Source organism: Onychostoma macrolepis, chromosome 11, assembly GCF_012432095.1.
Source record: "Onychostoma macrolepis isolate SWU-2019 chromosome 11, ASM1243209v1, whole genome shotgun sequence".
Lineage (NCBI taxonomy): Eukaryota > Metazoa > Chordata > Actinopteri > Cypriniformes > Cyprinidae > Onychostoma > Onychostoma macrolepis.
The window spans coordinates 8,195,479-8,216,303 of record NC_081165.1 but is presented as its reverse complement, the minus strand read 5'-3'; the positions used below and the strand labels follow the sequence as shown (position 1 = coordinate 8,216,303).

Genomic DNA, 20,825 nt, shown 5'->3' with positions numbered 1-20,825 from the left:
AAAAATGTAAAATTTCTCAGTTTAAACATTTGTTATGTTCTCTATGTTCTACTGTGCATAAAACATTGGTTCGTGTGATTTGAAAGTCTTTTAGGTTTCATTTTATTCAAATTTAAAAAACTTCACAACATTACCGGAATTTAGGTTGTAATAAAAATTTAAAAAAAATGTTTTTGAGCAGCAAATTAGAATGATTCCTGAAGGATCATGTGACACTGAAGACTGGAGTAATGATGCTGAAAATCCCACTTTGATCACAAGAATAAATTGCATTTTAAAATATATTCAAATGGAAAAAAGTTATTTTAAATTATTGTAATAACTTTTAACAATATTCACAATAAACAACTTTCAAAAACATTAAAAAATTTTAATGATTCCAAACTTTTGTCTACTCTACGGGATGTTTTTTCCATTTTATTGTGAATAATGTCATGATGACTGATTGACTATTATAAAACATTTTCAAACATGCCTTATTCGATCAGAGTTTAGTACTGGAACTCTTAATTTTATAATTCTAAAAAAAGCAGCATTTAAATGACAATTCTAAAGGGTAAATTTCCCATTTAGATGCTTAACACTTCTTTATCAGAGCGGCATTAAATGCAACAGCTATTCAATATTCAGGATTCTCGGCTTCACTCAGGTTGAGCGATTTACAAAAGGCACAAACAAACTGAGGCATTGACTTCTCAGTTTGTCGTAATTAACTTATGTAAATAGGCATCGTTATCCAGTGTTTCTAAACAGCAGTCGGGATGTATGCTCGTGTAATTATCTCATTAATACAGTAGACACGGATGGTGAAGCAACAGCCTGTTAAAAGCCTGTGTGAGGTTGCCATGGAAACCAGGCTTAAGTGGCTTATTGGTTGCTCAAGTGAGTTTGAAGCATCACCCAAAGGTGTGTGTGTGTGTGTGTGTGTGTGTTTGTGAGTGTAAGTGTGTGTGACGGCTGCTAAAGGCCCTCGAACTGCAAAAATCATCACATTAATTATTATTTCAATTCAGCAGAGTTCAATTATAGATGGCAAAAGTGTGTTTGTATGCAGATCTGCAAGAGTGGCATTGTAAATAGATAGTGTGTACACAATATTTATCACACCAAACGTTTGTCCATTATTATGACATATTTAAATTAATATTTATATTGTGAATATATTCTCAGCTTGAGGGCAGCTTAAATCATTTGCATATATTTAATGTATTTATTTAATATTTTGATTAATATTTAAGGATTTGCATTTTTGGTTATTATTGATATTAATGTTATCATATACATTCTTATTATGACATATTCACAAATCATCCATTGCTTCATTAAAAATACAGTAAAACTGTCGACACATTCCATATTGTTAAGGGTTGTAATTTTATTTTTGGTCAGTATTGATCCCTGATGTTACAAAATTAGATACGGTCTGGTAAAATTATTCCAAAATGACAGCAATGATGTTTAGAATCATAATTGAGCTCAATGCTAAATGAAGCAGGCATAATTAATGTAAATGAGCTGAATAATGAAATTGCCCTTTGGACTGAGAGCAGCTAATATTTAAACCAAGATCACTTTTCTCATTTATTGATTTATGTTGGGTAACGAAACATATTACTTGCATTTACATCAGGGTCAGTGATTTGTAGGACAGTTTCCCAAGGGATCTCTTCAGATAATTCAGGATTTTTTTTTGTCAGAATTACATTGTTAGTCAGAGTGTTATTTTAGAGTGATTTATATACAGTATACTATTGTAGTTTTTATTAATATTTTTATTTTCAGTTTTCATTTTAATTACATTTTTAGTCATTTTATTTTTTTGTTTTTGAAAAAATAATAATAATAAAAAAATAACCTCTAACATTGAAGATAAACCTGTCTCATGCTATTTGTAACTCAAAGAATGAAGATACATTTTACTCATGTTATTTGTATAAGGTCTTTTTTTTTTTTTTTTTTTTCAATGTCACACAATAGGACATACTGTAGTCCAATTTGTATTTGTCAACTACTCATATATATATATATATATATATATATATATATATATATATATATATATATATATATATATATATATATATATTATTATTATTATTATTATTTATTAATTTTTTTCCAGTTTTAGGTTTTATTTATTTCCAGTTAGTAATTTTAGTGTTTTAACTTAAACTTAATTTAGTTAGCTGCAAAGGCAACATTTGCTTTAGTTTTCATGTAATATTTATATTTTATTTCAGCTTTATTTAATTAACAACAACAACTAAAAAGCTTTTAATAGTTTTAGTTGAAAAATAATAAGGTTATTCAAGATGGAAAAGTTCAAATTAGTTTACTCAGTGTTTCTGCAGGATTTTTGAGCTCAAATTGAATGAGCTCGAAAGACTTTTTAAGACCTTTTTTAAGACCTGCACAAATAAAATTAATACCATATGAGCGGGGCAATGTCTATAGTAACATATTAAACTGTAAAATGACTGCAAAAAGCATGATTTACAGTTCGGTTTCAAGTTTTCACAAAAACAAAATTTTTTGTTAAATTTTGAAATAAATGGATGAGTCAAAAGTAATTATTATATTAATTTAAACAATTATTATCAATAAATTATTATATTAATTAAATAACAACTACATTTTACTGTTTAGATTTTTATAATGCATTATCTTCTTATCGATCCACCAGTTCACATTTACAACTATGTGTGTTTTCAAGTTACAAATGGGTCGATTTTCGCATTGGTCTAAAAAAACAACAACAACAGGCTTATTGAAAATGCACATTCATTCTCTGCCAGCAGGTGGTGCTTTCGGGAATGGCAGAAATATAACTGTTTCCCTAGTAACGGCAGTACACAAAGTAGCCAGCACCAGATGGTACAGCACTCATGTTTATTTAATTAAATATAGTCTTTTGAAATTTAATAGTCACATTAAGCTATATTGCAATTCTGGTATTTACGTCCCCAAATTTAAGACCTCTTGAAATCATAATTAACACTTTCTTCTACATTTAAGACTTTTTAAGGATCCCCGGTGCTGGGGGGGCTTGGGGGGCATTGCCCCCTCAGAAAGAATTTGTGTCCCCTCAGTTTTCTTAATGAACTTATTTAAACTGTTAATGGATGATTAATTGGAGGACCATGAGTGCACCGTCTGCAGAGCGTAAAGTTGTATTCGATTTGAGCAGATCAATTGGCGTCTGATTTGAAGCAGTGTAGCTAGCCTATCAGTAGGCTACCTCAAGAGCAATTCGCGAGCAGATGCGGGTTAAACGGTCATCGCAGTTTGCACGAGCTTTGATGATGACAACTAATTCCCGATTTACCAGACCTAACTCACTGTATTTCATCCCGTGCTTTAATAGGGTTACAAACTCTTTTCATGTTATATTAAATCTATAGCGTATTGTGTCATGTTTATCAAAATAAAACCGAGGAAAAAAGTGAATTTACACACAAAAGATCGCTCTACATTGTTCTACATTGTTCCAGGGCAAGGGGGAATCCTGTTGCTGTGCAGAAAACTATTATAACATCCATGGGTATTTCAGGTTACTTCATTAATTGATACTTAATCATTTTTTTTTATTATTATTTAATTAACAGTTTGATCAATTAATGTAAAGTAACAGCATACATTTCTGAACAAGTCATGTGATCTAAGGAATTGCTCATGTCTGTTGCACAAACTTCCAAATTGGTTTAGAGTTTAGTTCAAATCACTGACCATAAGCAGTGACTGTAACTTGAGACTCGCTCCAACTGGATAATTAAATCAGAGTCATTTGCTTTTGCTACAACTGGATTAGTCAAATTCACAAATTAATAATTCAATGCAATTTGTGGATTGTTTCAGACGATTCTTTGAAAATAATAGGTTCAATGAATGATTTGAATCAGATACTTATGAATCAGACATGATGCATGATGGGATACACTTAGCCTCGAATACTGCTCCAAAGCATTATGGCTTTGTCCAAATACCCACACTTGCAGTCTTTGCACTTGACCACTTGACTACTTAAATGACATATTTCCTGTATTTGGCCGAAGTCTTCAAGTGGATGTGAAGACCACAGGTGTGTGTCGAACTTGTCATTACCTGATGGGACTTATAGTGTTGTAAAAATGCAAGTGTTTACACAGCTTTATTTTAATTTTAATTTTAAATACTTTGCATTTTAAAATCAACTTCTAAATGTCTGTTCAGTAGTCCCTATAACATGACATCATTTTAATTTGTGGTGCTTCTAATTAAATGATAAAAAGCAGTTGCAAATGTTGTACAAAATATTTATCACCACTACTCATCTTTGCACCAGTAAAACGTTTTTGTTCACTGTTTTTCTACCAAATTATTAGTAATATCTAATTATTATATTAATATTTAACTTACATTGGAAAGGTTTCCATGACCTCTCGCGAGATCTCGGCAAAAAGTCTCACAATTTATTTCCAGATCATGATGCATGATGGGATACACTTAGCCTCGAATAGCGTTCCGGAGCGGTATTTAAAATAGTGTGGAATTAGTATCCATTAAGGGCACTGCACTTTGGCATTTTGAAGACATGGGACAGACTTGCACACTTACTTCCTGTCGCGTGTACAAGCTCTTAAGTGGCCAAGACCGCAAGTGTGGGTATTTGGACAAAGCCTATGAGTGTGGATTTAGTGTGCATTAACGGGAAAAATGAAATTTCTTTCATCAATTACTCACCCTCATGTATTTCCAAATGCGTAAGACCTTAGTTCATCTTTGGAACACAAATTAAGATATTTTTGATGTAATCTGAGAGCTTTCTGACCCTGCATAGACAGCAACACAACTACCACGTTAAATACCTAGAAAGGTACACTGTAAAAAGTGATAAGTTGACTTAACTTAAAAAAATTGAGAAAACCCGTTGCCTTAAAATTATTAAGTAAATAATAATTTTTAAAAAAAAGTTAAGTAAACTTATCAATTCTCTTAACTTATTTTTTTCATTATCAGTTACTTAAAAATTTTAAGGCAACGGGTTTCCTCAATTTTTTAAAGTTAAGTCAACTTATCACTTTTTACAGTGTATAGCCTAGTAAGAACATCGTTAAAATAGTCAATGTGACATCAGTGGTTCAACCGTAATGTTATGAAGCTACGAGAATAATTTTTGTGTGTAAAGAAAACAAAAATAATGACTTTATTCAACAATTTCTTCCCTTCCGTGTCAGTCTTCAACACACGTTTACAAGAGTAACAGCACGCAGGAATAGTAACAGAGGCAATTTACACTTAGTGCAAACAGCTATAGATTCTATTTACACTGTTAGGGATAGTTCACCCAAAAATTAAAATTTGATGTTTATCTTCTTACCCTAAGGGCATCCAGGATGTAGGTGACTTTGTTTCTTCAGTAGAACATAAACAAAGATTTTTAACGCAAACCGTTGCAGTCTGTCAGTCATATAATGGCAGTCAATGGGACCCACAGCTTTGAGAGCCAAAACAAACATACACAGACAAAACCAAATTAAACACTGCGGCTCGTGACGATACATTGAGGTCTTAAGACACAAAACAATCAGTCTGTGCTGAAGAAACTGAACAGTATTTATATAATTTTTTTATCTCTGATTCACCGCAATGTCCAACTGTCCTGAGCGCGTTCACAACATCCGGCGTGTGAAGGCCAAAGTATACTTCGGCCATCCGCGTCTGCGCACCGTCCACATTATGTCATTTTCGTCTTTAGGAGGGCTCGCGGACAGTCACGCACCCTGTTGTACGCGCACCATCCGCGAGATCTCAAAAAAAATTGCCTGCACTCGGATGGTGCGCTTACAACAGCGCATGCGCCAGGTAAATGTTGAGACAGAGTGCAAGTCAAGTAGGTGGTACTGCGCATGTGTCGAGTTCGTCTGTCTGCACTCACTTAAGACCTCAATGTATCGTCACAAGCCGCAGGGTTTAATTTGGTTTTGTCTGTGTATGTTTTTATTGACTCTCAAAGCCGTGGGTCCCATTGACTGCCATTATATGACTGACATACTGCGGCGGTTTGAGTTAAAAATCTTCATTTGTGTTCTACCTAAGAAACAAAGTCACCTACATCTTGGATACCCTGGGGGTAAGCAGATAAACATAAAATTTTCATCGCGTCAAAGCCAAATCACACGCTGGTGGGCGGAGTTAGTGTAAATAGCCTCTGCCAACAAGTCGGGCTATTTGCACTTAGTATAAATAGACACTCCACATAAAATATCTTCTTTTCTGTTCAACAGAAGAGAAAGACAACTTGAGGATGAGTAAATGATGACAGAATTTTCATTTTTGTGTGAACTATCCCTTCAAATGCACGACCAGACGAGATTCAAATACAGATCAGCAACACCTCTGCGTTTACCTTCATACACGCGTGTGTGTGGTCAAGCAGATGCAGCTGTTGTGTGTGTCAGTAATTAGGTAATTAGTGCGGGTGTGAGCCCCTCCAGACGATCTGCCTGTCAGCCTGCATTGAACTCTTTCAAAAACCTCTCTGTTGCCCCCCTCAGACGTGCTGCTTAAGAGCTCCCTAATTTAATCACGGGCCTCATCAGTCCCCAGGAATGAATCAAACGTCTGTAAGCCCAACATGTCCACCGCTGTTTGACTGATTAATTCATATGACGCCAAACGGAATGTTCTGGCTTGTTTGTCATATTACGGCAGCCCAGAGCTCTGCCTCCCTCCGTTAATTGAACACTTTCTGGGCCTCCGGTTGGTTCCACCCGACACCCTGTGAGCACATGACTTCAAAAGCCTCTTTTCATGATGCTGGCAGCGTGAGTTTCTAATTATGACTGTAATAAAAGGTAACTGTGCTCTGGCTGGAAACCGCTGCCAACTAGCCAAATCTGGCTATGGATGTCTCTCTCTCTCTGTCTGTCTCTTTCTCCAGCTTATGGCATCAGTGCCCCTCCTTGGCCAAGCGGAACACAATAGGAAGATAATTAGGAGAAAGGAAAATCCGCCTTGTGTATATTTATAATTGTAAGATCATATAACTCATGACTTCCACAATAGCTGGCAGAAGGGGGCTCCCAAAGGCCCCGTAAAACCTATTAGCCACTCTAACAGCGACGAACACAGCGGCAGAGATGTCCTGTGATCCGTAATTGTGTAAGAGTCCTTTAGGGAAGGGCTGGAGTACAGGCGACATTGGCACAACAAACATCGAACCATGCTAATAACCTCAAACTTGGCTTGATGTTCTTCAATGCTTTCTTGCAGGTCCTGCGGAGGTTCACTGTTTAGTGTATGTTTTTATCGTTTGGCAGTTGAAAATCGTAAGTCTGATTGCTTAGTCTCCTCAATAAAATGCAAGAATTTATGTATAATTCATATTTTAGCCAATGGTGTGGGTTTTGTAAAAAACAAACAAACACAAATTATTTTCACTCCAAATTAAGAAAATTAAATTGAAATTAGATGGTTCAGTTTTGCTTTGTTCTTTTAAGATAATATTTTTTCTTCAGCAACACACAAAAGACATTCAGGATAATATTCACATTAAATAAGTTGACTAATTAGTAGATTACTTAACAAATTGTAGTCTATTACTGATTACAAATTACATAACAGAAATTATTGTTTGTGACATATCTATTGGATTACACATGTTTGGCAATTTATTCTGACTACTTTTTGATTACTTTTGATCTAAAATATTTTCCATTCTTTGTTATCAACATCATGAATTAAACGTTATATGCCAGGGTTCCCAAATTGGGGTTCATGAATAAACTACAGGGGGGTTGTTAGTTGAAGAAAAGCTGGAAGATTTTCCAAATTTATAAAAGCAGTAAAATTTTAGAAAGGGTCATTTAAGAGAGAAAAAATTATTAGGGCAAATCAAATTATGAATAATTTACTGTTGTTGTGTAATTAATATCTAATCATGTAATTATAAAAAGTAACTGTAATCTGATTGTGAGCATTTTAAAGGGATAATTCACCCAAAAATGAACATTCTGGCATTAATTACTCAACCTCACGTCGTTCCAAACCCATAAGACCTTAATTTTCTTTGGAACACAAATTAAGATATTTTTGATGAAATCCGAGAACTTTCTGACCATTCAAAGACAGCAACGCAACTAATACTAAAAACTGCAAGTCATCCTCTCTGTCAAAATCTTCAGACATGTTTACGAAGACTATTTTATTTACAGCATGCATCTTCTTCTGCTTGTAAACAAGGCACAGCACATCCGGGTTCTACAGCAGCAGCACCACATGCATGAACGCGTGTCGAAGACTGACATGGAAGGGAAGAAATTGTTGAATAAAGTTGTTATTTTTGTTTTCTTTGCACACAAAAAGTATTCTAGTAGCTTCATAAAATTAAGGTTGAACTACTGATGTCACATGGACTATTTTAACGATGACCCTTGCTGTCTATGGAGGGTCAGAGAGCTCTCAGATTTCATCAAAAATATCTTAATTTGTGTTCCAAAGATGAACGAAGGTCTTGAGGTTTTGCAACGACATGAGGATGAGTAATTAATGACAGAATTTTGGGGTGAACTATCCCTTTAAAATATAATCTAATCTAATTACAAGTACTTCATTTTTGGAATCTGATCATGTAATTCATGTAATGCAAGAACTGATGGAAGAAACATATACCTTAAATGCAACTGAATTTGCTTTGGATAAAAGTGTATTCCAAAAGCACAGATTCCAAAATTGAAATTGAAATCCTGGTGCAATCTTGACTGCATAATGTACGTGTACGCCAATGATATTTGTGAGCTGCATCAGAGGGCAACATTTTTAGTGACTAATGATTTAAATTCCAGTATGTTTCATTACACAAAGCTATTATATGAGCAGAAGACTTGGAATATAGTGGCCGAATCATGCAATACTGTAATGATGGCACTTTATTGTGCCTTGTTGTTCTTTTAGGAGCTTGTATCATTGTATGCATCTGTGGTATGGAAAAGAGCAACAAAAACTTCTCTCTACAGCATGAGGGTGAGTAAATATATATATATATATATATATATATATATTGTTGGTGAACTGTCACTTTAAGCTGGTTCAATCTGGTGCTGTCTTCTCTGTGAAACTCATATAAAAGGCATGTGTACAGAAGGCTTGGCATATGCTTGTTAACAGTATTTTCTTCTCCTCATCCTCGCTAGGCAAAGGTCATCCGGACACTTTGTTCTCTAACAAAACAGATAGTAAGTCGACCACTCGCAATCGGGTCAGAGCGGCAATCCCTTCTCCTCCACAAATAAAGCCGGAGAGCTTAAACCTGTTACTGTCAGCTTCTCACCTGGATCACAATCTCTCCGGCACTCCGCGTGCAAACCAATCGCCTTTATGTTCTTTTTTTCCCACCGCTTACTGAGAGCTCCCAGGTAAAGTGGATGGCAAATGTAGCCTATAGAGTTACCGACGGCTAAGCCGGGTTGACGATCAGCACAATAGCAGCAGGTAATAACGGCACCAGCGTCCACGGCCTTTTCCCCGGGCTTCATTTCCGAACAGCGGCTGCCATTTCACAGCTGTTAAGTGCTGCCTCTCTCTTTGTTGTGATTAGGGGTAAATTAATAGATGCCTCCCGGTAATCAGCTTCCATTAGGGCTGTCACATGCTGGCTGTCAGGAAGCCGGCTGCAGTGGACAGGGAATGTTCACCCTGTCACCGAGAAGCACATTAGCAGCGTCTTTAGCGCTAGAAAGGGAAAAAGTGGCAGTTAGTGTGCCGGTCATCGTGGGAAATGCATATAGAATGGTCTTTAATTCACCTCATCATGTTAAAAATGCACTGTGAAATGTACAGGGGGTAGAATAATTGATTTTTCCTCTCTGTAAAGAATCCAGGTCGAGGCCATTTAGGCATTTTGCAAGGGCAGGACGGCACGGGATGACTGGTGAGGATGATCACAGTCAGAGATAACAAACATCTGAGACCCCTGAGGTGACTGACTGCCATATAAACCCACACCTCACCTTATTCACCTTTCACATGCCGTTTTCTCTAGAAAGAGTTTAGTTACCTTTTATTTACAACAAATAATGATGCCAGCATTTGATAGATGAATTATTAGATTTAACATCAATTTTTCTGAGCTGTCATGTTTCAATATGCAAAGGAGCTATTAAACATGCACTCATTTGCATACATTTCCAGAACATAAATTTGAACATTGGAAAAAGCCAGAATCAAAATTCTTGGGTAACACTTTATTTTAAGGTGTCCTTGTTACACATGTTACATGTAATTACTATTATAATAACAATTTAATTATGCATAAATTAATTATGCATACATGCAAGTAACCCTAAGCCAAACCCTAAACATATAGTAAGCACATGTAGTTAATTAATATTTTAATTTAAACAACTTAAAATAAAGTGCAACCAATTCTTGTTTCATTTTGTTAACATATTAGAGTTAAATGTCTATTTATCACTCCATCAAACAGAAAATATTGTCAACAGACAGAGAAAATACATTTTCAACATGTTTTTAGGAATAAAATGTCATTTAAATTGGGTATTTGATATGAACAAACAAATATCTACAGAATATAGATACGCAGGAATAAACCTGTAAAGTTTGGTGTAAGCACTGCTGAAGTGCATGCAGCATGCAGGGGAAAAAAAAAAAAATTCTGAGAAAATGACCTTAAAAATACAAATTGTAATTCAAATCTAGAGACATAAAAGGATAAAGTGCAATAAAATAAACACTGGACACAAGTGTGTTGTGGATGTATTCTTTCCACTAGTCTGAAAAAGTCATGTTTTGGAAGCAAAATAATCCAAAATCATGAACATTTGCGTGCATGAAAAAAACAATGGTTTTGCCTGTATGTCATACCTAAACTTCAAACAATAACAATTTAACAAACTAGATTTTTACACTTTAAACTGTTATTTTAATCAAATATAATAATACTTTCACTAATCTTATATGTATTGTAAATGTATGTATTGTAAATGAAAGCAAAAAGAGGTGATTTTTTCATTTTATTTTAAGATGATATTTTGGCCGCCAGAAACACAGAAATGTTCTTTCAATTTATATTTGCATTAAAACACTAAATACTAAAGATCAGAAGCGAATTCACACCAATATATGTATTAAAAGACAAAACAACAAAAAAAACATGTTTCAGAGCGTATGACCACATGCACTTGCTGAAAACACAGGAAATGAGAACATGAATCAGTAGGAAGTAGTTTTCATGCATACCTGTAGAGATGCTTTAGTGTTTGTTGGCCGGCAAAAAAAAAAAAAAACAGTTGCTCACAATTGGCAGAATACACATGAAACGAGCCATTTCTGGGAAAAGTGAGGTAGACCTTGCAGATAATTGTGAAGAAAATCAGTTTCTTTTCCAATTCAGAAAGCAACGGCGCAGCATTAACAGTTTGAAATGTTGTTGGTATTCTAGGAAAATCATTATTGACTGTATCTTGAGATTTACACTTAGATTTGAGATGAAACAAATAATTTACGCATACGAGCAACAAACGTGTTTACTTTCTGCACTGTTTGGATCCACTGCTTCTTTTCTTTTCTGAATAACGCAGCACACCTCTGAGAAGCATATAATGAACTGCATTAAATCCATGCGTCAATATTTATGGAAATACAGACAACGTTATTCAAAAAAATACGGGGCTGACACAGTGCGTCTGTTTGCATTATGGGTAATTACAGAAGGATTGGATGTTCTGCTGAGGCCGAGCTTTAGCAGGTATGCCGATATAAGGGATTGACTTTGCCGTTCCTCATTACGGCCACATATGGGAAACCCAGCTGGGATCTGAATTGGTGAGAGGGAGAGAGAGAATCGATTTCATTTGCAGGATTATTGAAGCCACTGAGATGCGGCGTGTATGAAACATAAAGTCTCATTTTCGAGTCCTCCGCAGAGGCAGGAGAATGAAAACGTATGGCTGTTAGGGAGTTATTTTCATGCCGTGGAACAATAAGGAAATTGTGAAGTTTACTAACTTCGGGAGAAGTGGCCGACTTGTCTGGCTTGGATGGTAATTGTGTTCTATCAAGAGGCAGCTAGTTTATCTGAGCTGCATAACATGCTTGAGATGAGAATGTGTTATAGATGCCGTCTCAAAGTAAAGTGACTCCAAATATGAAAGATAAATATTTGTTTTGAAAGGAAAGATGGAGACTTCAGACTCTCAGTCCCTTATTCAAACTTTCTCATATGCAGTCAGTGAGATTTTTTTTTTTTTTTTTTTTAAAGAAATTACTCAAGGATGCATTAAATTGATCAAAAGTGCAGTAAAGCATAGGTTTCACATAAATGCTGCTCTTTCCATCTTTCTGTTCATCAAAGAATACTGAAATTATACTTTCCACAAAAGTATTAAGCAGCAACTGTTTTCAACATTGATTGTAATAAGAAATGAGCAGTAAATCAGCGTATCAGAATGATTTCTGATTTTGAAGTAATGGTGCTGAAAAATCACCTTACATTTTAACATATATTCAAATAGAAAACAGTTTTAAATTATTTAGAACTTTACAAACACCAAACTTTTGAATGATATTGTACTTTTTATATGCCTATAAATCCCAAAAATAGATATTTTACCAGTGCCCTGAGTATGAAATTATCTTATAATTTTGAGTGTGTTGTTTTTGACGTCACAGCTCAGTATGTTTAGTGATTCAGTTTTTTGATAGTGAGTAATTCACACAGTTTATTTGTTATTTTATTAGTCATAAATAAACTGTTTTGAATAGATGTGAATGGAGAAGCTGGCTTTTTGGGTCCAGATGTTGTAGATCCAGTATCTGCCAGATGAAACTAACCAGTCACAACTATACTCAAGAAACAGGAACTGATGATATGAATCTGAAATGTATTGTTTGGAATCTGTAAAATTACATTGACATGAGAAGCAGAGAGAACTTTTCCCGTGACGTTTTAAATCTAACAGCTGGATCCTTCAGTCTTCTTCGCTGTGTTCATCTGTGCATCCAATGCCAGCATGCTGTGCTTCCCACAACCCTTGTGCACGTCCTCCGTTTCTGCCATAAAAGCCTGATCCAAAGCTACCAGAGAGGTCTGGTGTAGGTTGATGTCACCACACAGACCCAGCTGGGGCAGGAAATGATGTCACAGAGGGGCAGCTGAGAGCATTAGTGAGTGTGATGAGAATGGCATGGTGATGTAATAAGTGGGCGGCCACATGGATCTTTCTGGAGCGCCGCCCGTTCCCAATGAGCTCCCGTGGCCCGAATCATAGGCATGTTATTGCGCATTCCTCTGTGTGTGAGTGTGAGTGTGTGTCTGGTCAGCTCACTGTGTGAGTGTGTGTGTGTAGAGAGAGAGCCTGTGCTAAATGTTTTCGGCTGTAATGATTAGTAGTGGTAGTTTACTGTTATTATTCCTCATAATTTGCATTTTTGTGCTATTCTTTTTATATACTATTGTTCAAAAGATTGGGGTCAGTAAGTTTTTTTTTTAGAAAACTTTTATTTAACAAAAATGCATTAAAATGATCAAAATTGACCATGAAGTATGGAAGCGCATTTACTTTATCAATTACTTCTATTAATCTCACAATTTAGAATATTTTTCTCACAGTTCTTAGAAAAAAAAAAAGTCAGAATTGTGAGATATGGTTTTTCATTAAGCTTCTTTTTTTTTCCCCGATAGAAAATAACAAATAACAAAAGCATTTGTGACTTTTTATCTGGAAATTCTGACTTCTTGTCTTCACAGTTAGAGTTTATCTCTCATAATTTGGACTATTTCTTCTCAGAATTGCAAGTTTATATCTCACAATTCTGAGAAAACGTCTGAATTATGAGGAAAAAAGTCAGAATTGTGAGATAAAATGTCACAATATACTTTTTTCCCCATGGTGGAAATCCCATAGTTTCCACAAAAACACTATACAAAAAATATATATATACTGTATATATATATATATATATATATATATATATATATATATATATATATATATATATGATAATAGTCAGAAATGTTCCTTGAGCAGCAAATCAGCATGATTTCTGAAGGGTCATGTGACACTGAAAACCTGAGTAATGATGCTGAAAATTCAGCTTTGCATCACAGAAATAAATTACATTTTAACACATATTTGTTACAATCGCGAGCTCAGCTATAGAGGGCACTCCATCCTGTACCTTTGCCATTCCCCCCGGACCCCATTTCCCATGATCCTTTGCCTGGACTCATCAGATCTCATCATCAGTTTACAGCTGTCTCATATTAGGATGACTATAAAGATTGCACTCTCTCTCACACACACACACACACTTATTATCATTATTAGCCTGTATGTTTCATTGTCTCCTGTGTTTCCTTGCCTTGCCTTGTGTTTTTGCCTTGGACTGTCTTTCTGGTTTTTGATTGTTTGCTGCCTGCCCTGACCTTTGCCTGTTGTTGGACTACTCTTTTTGCCTTGCCTTGGATATTGTTGTTTGCTGTTGTTTTACCATGCCTGTCTGACTACACTCTTTATTAAACCCTTGCATTTGGATCCAACTCCATTGTCTCACCAGTTACATTACAATATTCAAATACAAAACAGTTATTCATTTCATAATGTTACAGTTTTTACTGCATTTTTAATCAAATAAATGCAGCCTTGGTGAGCATGAGAGACTTCTTTCAGAAAGCATTGCAAAATCTTACCAACACACTACTGAACATTAAATTATAAAAATTAAATATTTCCCTAAATATAACACAATCACATAGACTTGAAAGAGGGAACATCAGACCCATTCCCAGAATGCCCTTGCATAGACACACATCCACGTTTATTCAGAAAATAAAGATCTAGTTGGTTCAGCAGTCATAAAAATAGCTAAAAGAGCTTAATACTAAAGGAAATGACTGTATTCCGAGATATTGGGTTTCTATTGTGGGATGAGGACAGAGAAAGAGAGAGGGAGAGAGAGAGAGCTTTGCTGTAGGTTTCAAAGGGGCCCGTGTTTTGATACAGGCAGTGCTGTGGGGGGGGACGGGGGCCTCTGTCTGGGAGAATCGCTACGGCACCGTTATGGAGCTTAAGTCTCGATCCACTCTAATAAAAAAGACTCAAACCAAACAGGCCCTAAATTCGCATGGGCCTGGGAGCTACCTGCGGCCCTTCAGCCGTGCTTATTTAATAAGAGACGCTGCCGAGGGCAGGACCCTGAGGAACACCACTGGTGCACTAGTGAGGGAGTGATGTAAAAAATTATTCAACTCATTAGTTCAAAGATATATACGTATATGGCGGCCCAAATGGTATTTTGGCATTTAAGTCATGCTTTAAATTATCTGAATTTCATTTCATTATATAACAAACCATCAAAGCAAATGTCATTTATTATTAAGAAAGATGCACAAACACACAAAAAAAATCAAGTTTTTAAAGGTAGGGTAGGTGATTTTGGAAAGGCTAGTGATAGATGAGAGACGGCGTTGGTGGAGGATTGAATGCAACGCTGTCAGATTACCTCATGTCTCATTCACTGGTGAGATTACATTACAGTACAAAGCACATAATATTACAACAATAGCGACTTTTATTCTCACTGGAATGCGTTGATGACGTAACTTTGACAGGCAGGCAGGACAGCCAATTGTAATGTTCGGACCGAACATTTTGATTGGACGAATATTTTATGGTCCTACGCCTTCCACAGACGATATAAATACATATAAATCCATTTATACCACTTAACCTAGTGTTTTCTATGGGGATGTGAAGAGACTTTCAACCAGCATAACAAAACATGTTTTTGAACCATTTCGCAATAAAAATTTTAAAGTGATAAAACAAAAGACAAAAAGATAACGGTTTGTTAGAGAGAGAATATTTCATTGTAAGATGCTTTGGATAAAAGTGTCCGCTAGATGACGTAATGTAATGAAAATATTTTTATTTGATTTTAGCATTATTTAGTTTTTGTTATAGTTAACAATAATAAATGCAGGCTTAAGTGTCCAAAGACGTTTTGGGGCCACTATATTCAGAAGTAGCTGAGTTTGTCTGTGGTTAGTAGGTTTAATCTCCTCTGTTCATTCACCTCTCTGTGAACGAGGAAAGCGAGATAGACAGACATACAGAAAGAAAGAAAGAGAGGCAACTTGAAAGACTTGTGTTTTCCCTGTATGTAAAACAGAATGAAAAGTAACATTTGTTTTGCCGCCTGTTCGTTTCCCCCCGTAATGCGCACAATCAAGGCCAGAGAAGAGGCTAAATGCATTATACATCAGCGAGTGGCACCACGCACTTGGCCGTGATCCTGCCGCTGTTGTCACTTTAGGTTATTTGAAGAGGAAAGTGCTTTAGCCAAAGACTGGAGCGCTTTTCTCTCTCCTTTGCATATGAAGTGGAGGCAGGCTAGAGAGAAGCCAAGCTTAAACTGCTACCCTACTGAGACAGAGATGCTCTGAGCTCTTCTGCAACTTTGCCTTCACACACTGGGGTGTCAATAGACTTACAACACGCACCAAAGAGCTGGCCAGATAGAGACTATTGTGCAATATGTGTGACAAGCATGTCTAACTGAGAAGTTTCATCACAATAAATAGGACGTTTCAGTAATTCCTTCAATAACTGATTTATTTTTATTTTTATTTTTTATTTACTACCCCTGGTTTTGCTAATGCCAATAATTTTTTTAACTGATTACAACTTATCTTGAATTTTAATTAATCTTTTTTTTTTTATTATTTAATCCATTCAAATCTGGCCTTCAATGTGGCCATGGCATCAATCATTTATTTTTAAAATGTAATTAAAATGTTATATTTGTGGCTGCTGTTTAGTTTTATATTACAGTGTAACATTGTTGGCTTAGCAACATGTTAACATCAAAAATGGAAATTTGAAATTGTTGTCTTGAAGTGAGTAATTTAAATCAAATGTTTACTGCCGTATGAAATGTAATCTTAAAACATTACATTACATTTAGTCATTTAGCAGATGCTTTTATCCAAAGCGACATACAAATGAGGACAATGGAAGCAATCAAAATCAGCAAAAGAGCAATGATATGCAAGTGCTATAACAAGTCTCAGTTAGCTTAATGCAGTACACGTAGCAAGGTTTGTTTTATTTTTTTTAGCATATAATAAATAAATAGAAAACAGATAGAATAGAAAAAGAATAGAGCAAGCTAGTGTTAGAGGCCTTTTTTGCTTTTGTTAACTGTATAATAAATAAAAAAGAAAACAAATAGATAGAATACAAAAAGATTAGAAAAGCTAGTGTTAGTTTTGTTTTTTTAAAGAAAACAAGCAGTAAATTAAGTTAAAAAAAATAGAATTAGAATAGAGAGTTAAAGGGTCAAATAAAAAATTAAAATGAAAAGGTTACTGATTTAATTCTTTGTGACAAGCGTGTCTATAACTGAGAAGTTTCATTATAAAAAGTGGACGTTTGAAGTAATACAAGTTTTGCTTAATCTTTCAATAACTGATTTTAATACAATTTATTTATTATTTTTTATACATATTTTATTATTTGACAAGCTATTTTAAAATGTAGTTCATTCCTGTGATGCAAAGCTGCCTTTTCTTCATTACTCCAGTTTTCAGTGCCACATGATTCTTCCAGTTTTATACTATATAGATAGCTACTTTTATCGTTTTTATTATTACATTAGTGCATAGTGATATTATTATATGTTTTTTATTTATTATTTGGAATGTTTTCCTTTAATTATTTTTTATTTATATTTTATTATTTTAGTTTTATTATTATTATTTTTTTTATTAATATCAAATTACACTGCAATTGTTGTCTTGAAGGCCCAACCATTTAACTTCAATTGTTATTGTTAGTACAAAATGTAATTTATCCATTTAATTCTCTCTTACCTAAGATTACTAATAAATGTTCAATTTGAGATTTTGTAATAGTGCCACCTGCAGGTCAATCAATGAATCTCACTTTAATTAGTTTATGTAATGAGTTTAACATCAATACTCATACTAGAAGTTAAAGTTTAGATTTGAGATTCTTTTGACTGGGAATTATATCTTTGAATTATTCTTTAATTCAAAATAATCCAAATTATAACTGTCTTATTTCCCTCTTTTTTTTTTCTTCAGAAAAGTGTTGAAAGTTCACTTAAAATACTATTAATATTCATTGTCTTACATTCTTCGCCATATTCTTGTAGTAAACCTATAGCTCTTTAGCATCAATAGCTGTTTAACTTTAGAAATGTCAAATAAATACAGCGATCCATGCAAGTTTGGACTAAAAAAAGCAAGTTCAGCCGCACTTTATCGCATTCTGTTTTCTTTAAGGCGAGAAATGTGAGTTTTATTCCATTTCTGAGCCAGTGAGTCCCACACAAACAATCTCTGACATGGATGTACCATTGATTTCACATTCACCCGTCCAAACTTAAAGAGACGATGGGATTGTGTGTGAATCCTCAAACCTGTGCAACCCGACTCTGTCAAGCTGACACCAGCTCCTCTCTCTGTAAACTGCCGAGATTATTCACTCAACAGGATCTTTCTCCTTTCATCCGCTGAACCGCAGGCCAATCCGTGTGCTGACAGCCCTGTGATAGTATACAGATGGAAATAAGGAGAAAGAGTGGATCTGTTTGTTAAACATGCCGCTGATAGATGCTTGGCATTCGTCTCTCCTTGACATAATTCACCTGACCGGGAGGTCAAGCGTAGTCAAAATCCAAACATAGGAGATATAAGGATCTGCAATATAAGTTTAAGCATCTGATCAAATATTATCTATTTCAGATGAATCATAAATCAAGATTTTTGACATTTACTTTGATTTTCAATCCCACAGGAAAGACAGATTCTGAAGTTATATATATATATATATATATAATATAGCCTATATATACTGATTTTGACTTGTCTTCACCAAGCTTGCATTTTTTTATTTCAATGCTGTGAAAATTATTAGAATTTACAATAACCGCTTTCTTTTGAATATATTTAAAATGTAATTTATTCATGTGATGCAAAGCTGAATTTCCAGCATCTTTACTCCAGTCTTCAGTGTCACATGATCCTTATATTGATATTTTAGCATCATTGAGATACCTTTAAAGCTTATATTAATATTTTGAATTAGTTTTCATTTTAAATTTAGTCAAAAATGTTGTCTGTTTTTGTCATTTTTATTTATTTTAGTCAATTGTGTTTAGTTAATTTAGAGCATTTTGAATTAAATGACTTAAATTAAAATAAAAAGTAACGTCTTTATTTCAGTTTATTTCAAATAGCATTTTTGTTTGTTTTAGTATTAGCTAAAATAAACACCCTACAACTATAAGAAATCATTCTAATATCCTGATTTGCTGCTCAAGAAATGTCTTACTTCTTATCATTATCAGTGTTGAAAACAGTTGTGTTGCTTAATATTTTTGTGAAACTGTGATACATAGCATTTATTTGAAATGTCTTTACTGCCACTTTACTGTCCATTGCTGAATAAAAGTATTTGTTTACTTAAAACAGCATCTTCATCAGCCCAAACTTTTGAATGGTAGTGTTTGTTAGTGATATGTACCATTTTTTATGCAAATGAAGGAGTTTTGATATCTGTCCCCTCTTTACCTTGAGTTGCCTGCATTTGCCTTATCAGACCTTTTCTTTTTTTGCAGAATAAATGATGTCCTCCTCTTAAAAAGGAGGGTGGAGGAGGCCTGATTCATGTCGTACACACTAGCAGGCTATTATGCATGGAGAATCGATTGCAGAAGCGCCATGGCTGCCGTTGGATCTTGATGGTGCCGCTGAAATGTCACCTTACTGATGTTACAGTGCGGGAGATATTAAAGCCAGCCAGATTCAAAGACTTCCATTTGTTTCTGATCCACTCCCACTGTGTGCTTGAGGAGGACACTGATCATCTGAGTTTATGTTTTCCCTTCTGATGGTTGCTCTCTTATCTGCTCAAGACAGTGGACCAGCTTCTGTCACCGCATTGAAAATTTCCAATCGGCCACTTGTATCGTCCATGTCTTTAAAGTGGAAATCCAAATATAGAGTAGTTTTGCTTTCTTCTTTTCTACTTTTGAAGACGTAATTAAGATTGTGTGTGCATATGTATGCCATCGAGGGAATATTTAACACCCCAGGCCTAAAAGTTTGTCCTGTGGATGATAAGTTTTAGCCCTGAGGCATTTATTATAGACCTACATACATTACAACGAAGTTAAAAGCATTATAAGATTATAAGTAGAGGATAATAGTTGGGGAATTTTATAATTTACTGTTGTGGTGACAATATGGTGCAGTATGAACATCTTCGTGCATATGTGCAGTTTTATAGAAATATAGTTCATCATAGTGCATTGAATTAAATGAATGTGTTTAACATAAAAAAGCATGCTGGTGGTAAAATGGTACAGTAATGGTATCAGATTGGATGATTACCATATTCATATACCATTAGCATTTACATTATATCAAGAAAATCATGGTAATCAAAAAAAATATTAAAGAGATAGTTCACCCAAAAATGAAAATTCTGTCATTAATTACTCACCCTCACGTCGTTCCAAACCCGTAAGACCTTTGTTCATCTTCAGAACACAAATTAAGATATTTTTGATGAATTCCGAGAGCTCCCTGACCCTTCATAGACAGCAAGGATCCTTACAAGATCAAGGTCCAGAAACGTCACAAGGATGTACGTGGATAAGTTGTTTACATTTAGAATGTGACAATGTTTACATGTACCAAATACATAATATACCAAACATATAACATATAAGACAAAGAGAAGAAAAAAAAAACAAAACAAAATAGAAAAAAAAAAACACTGACTTTAGAAGGTGACAAT

At 34.8% G+C, this 20,825-nt stretch overlaps 1 long non-coding RNA gene across 1 annotated transcript; it reads left to right on the top strand.

Annotated features, from left to right (window-relative positions):
* Positions 1-7,198: 7,198 nt before the first annotated feature.
* On the top strand, positions 7,199-20,489 carry LOC131549700 (uncharacterized). The gene is made up of 4 exons (XR_009273469.1): positions 7,199-7,307; positions 8,932-9,000; positions 9,851-9,954; positions 19,642-20,489. It is a non-coding gene; the product is annotated as an uncharacterized LOC131549700 (long non-coding RNA).
* Positions 20,490-20,825: the final 336 nt, after the last annotated feature.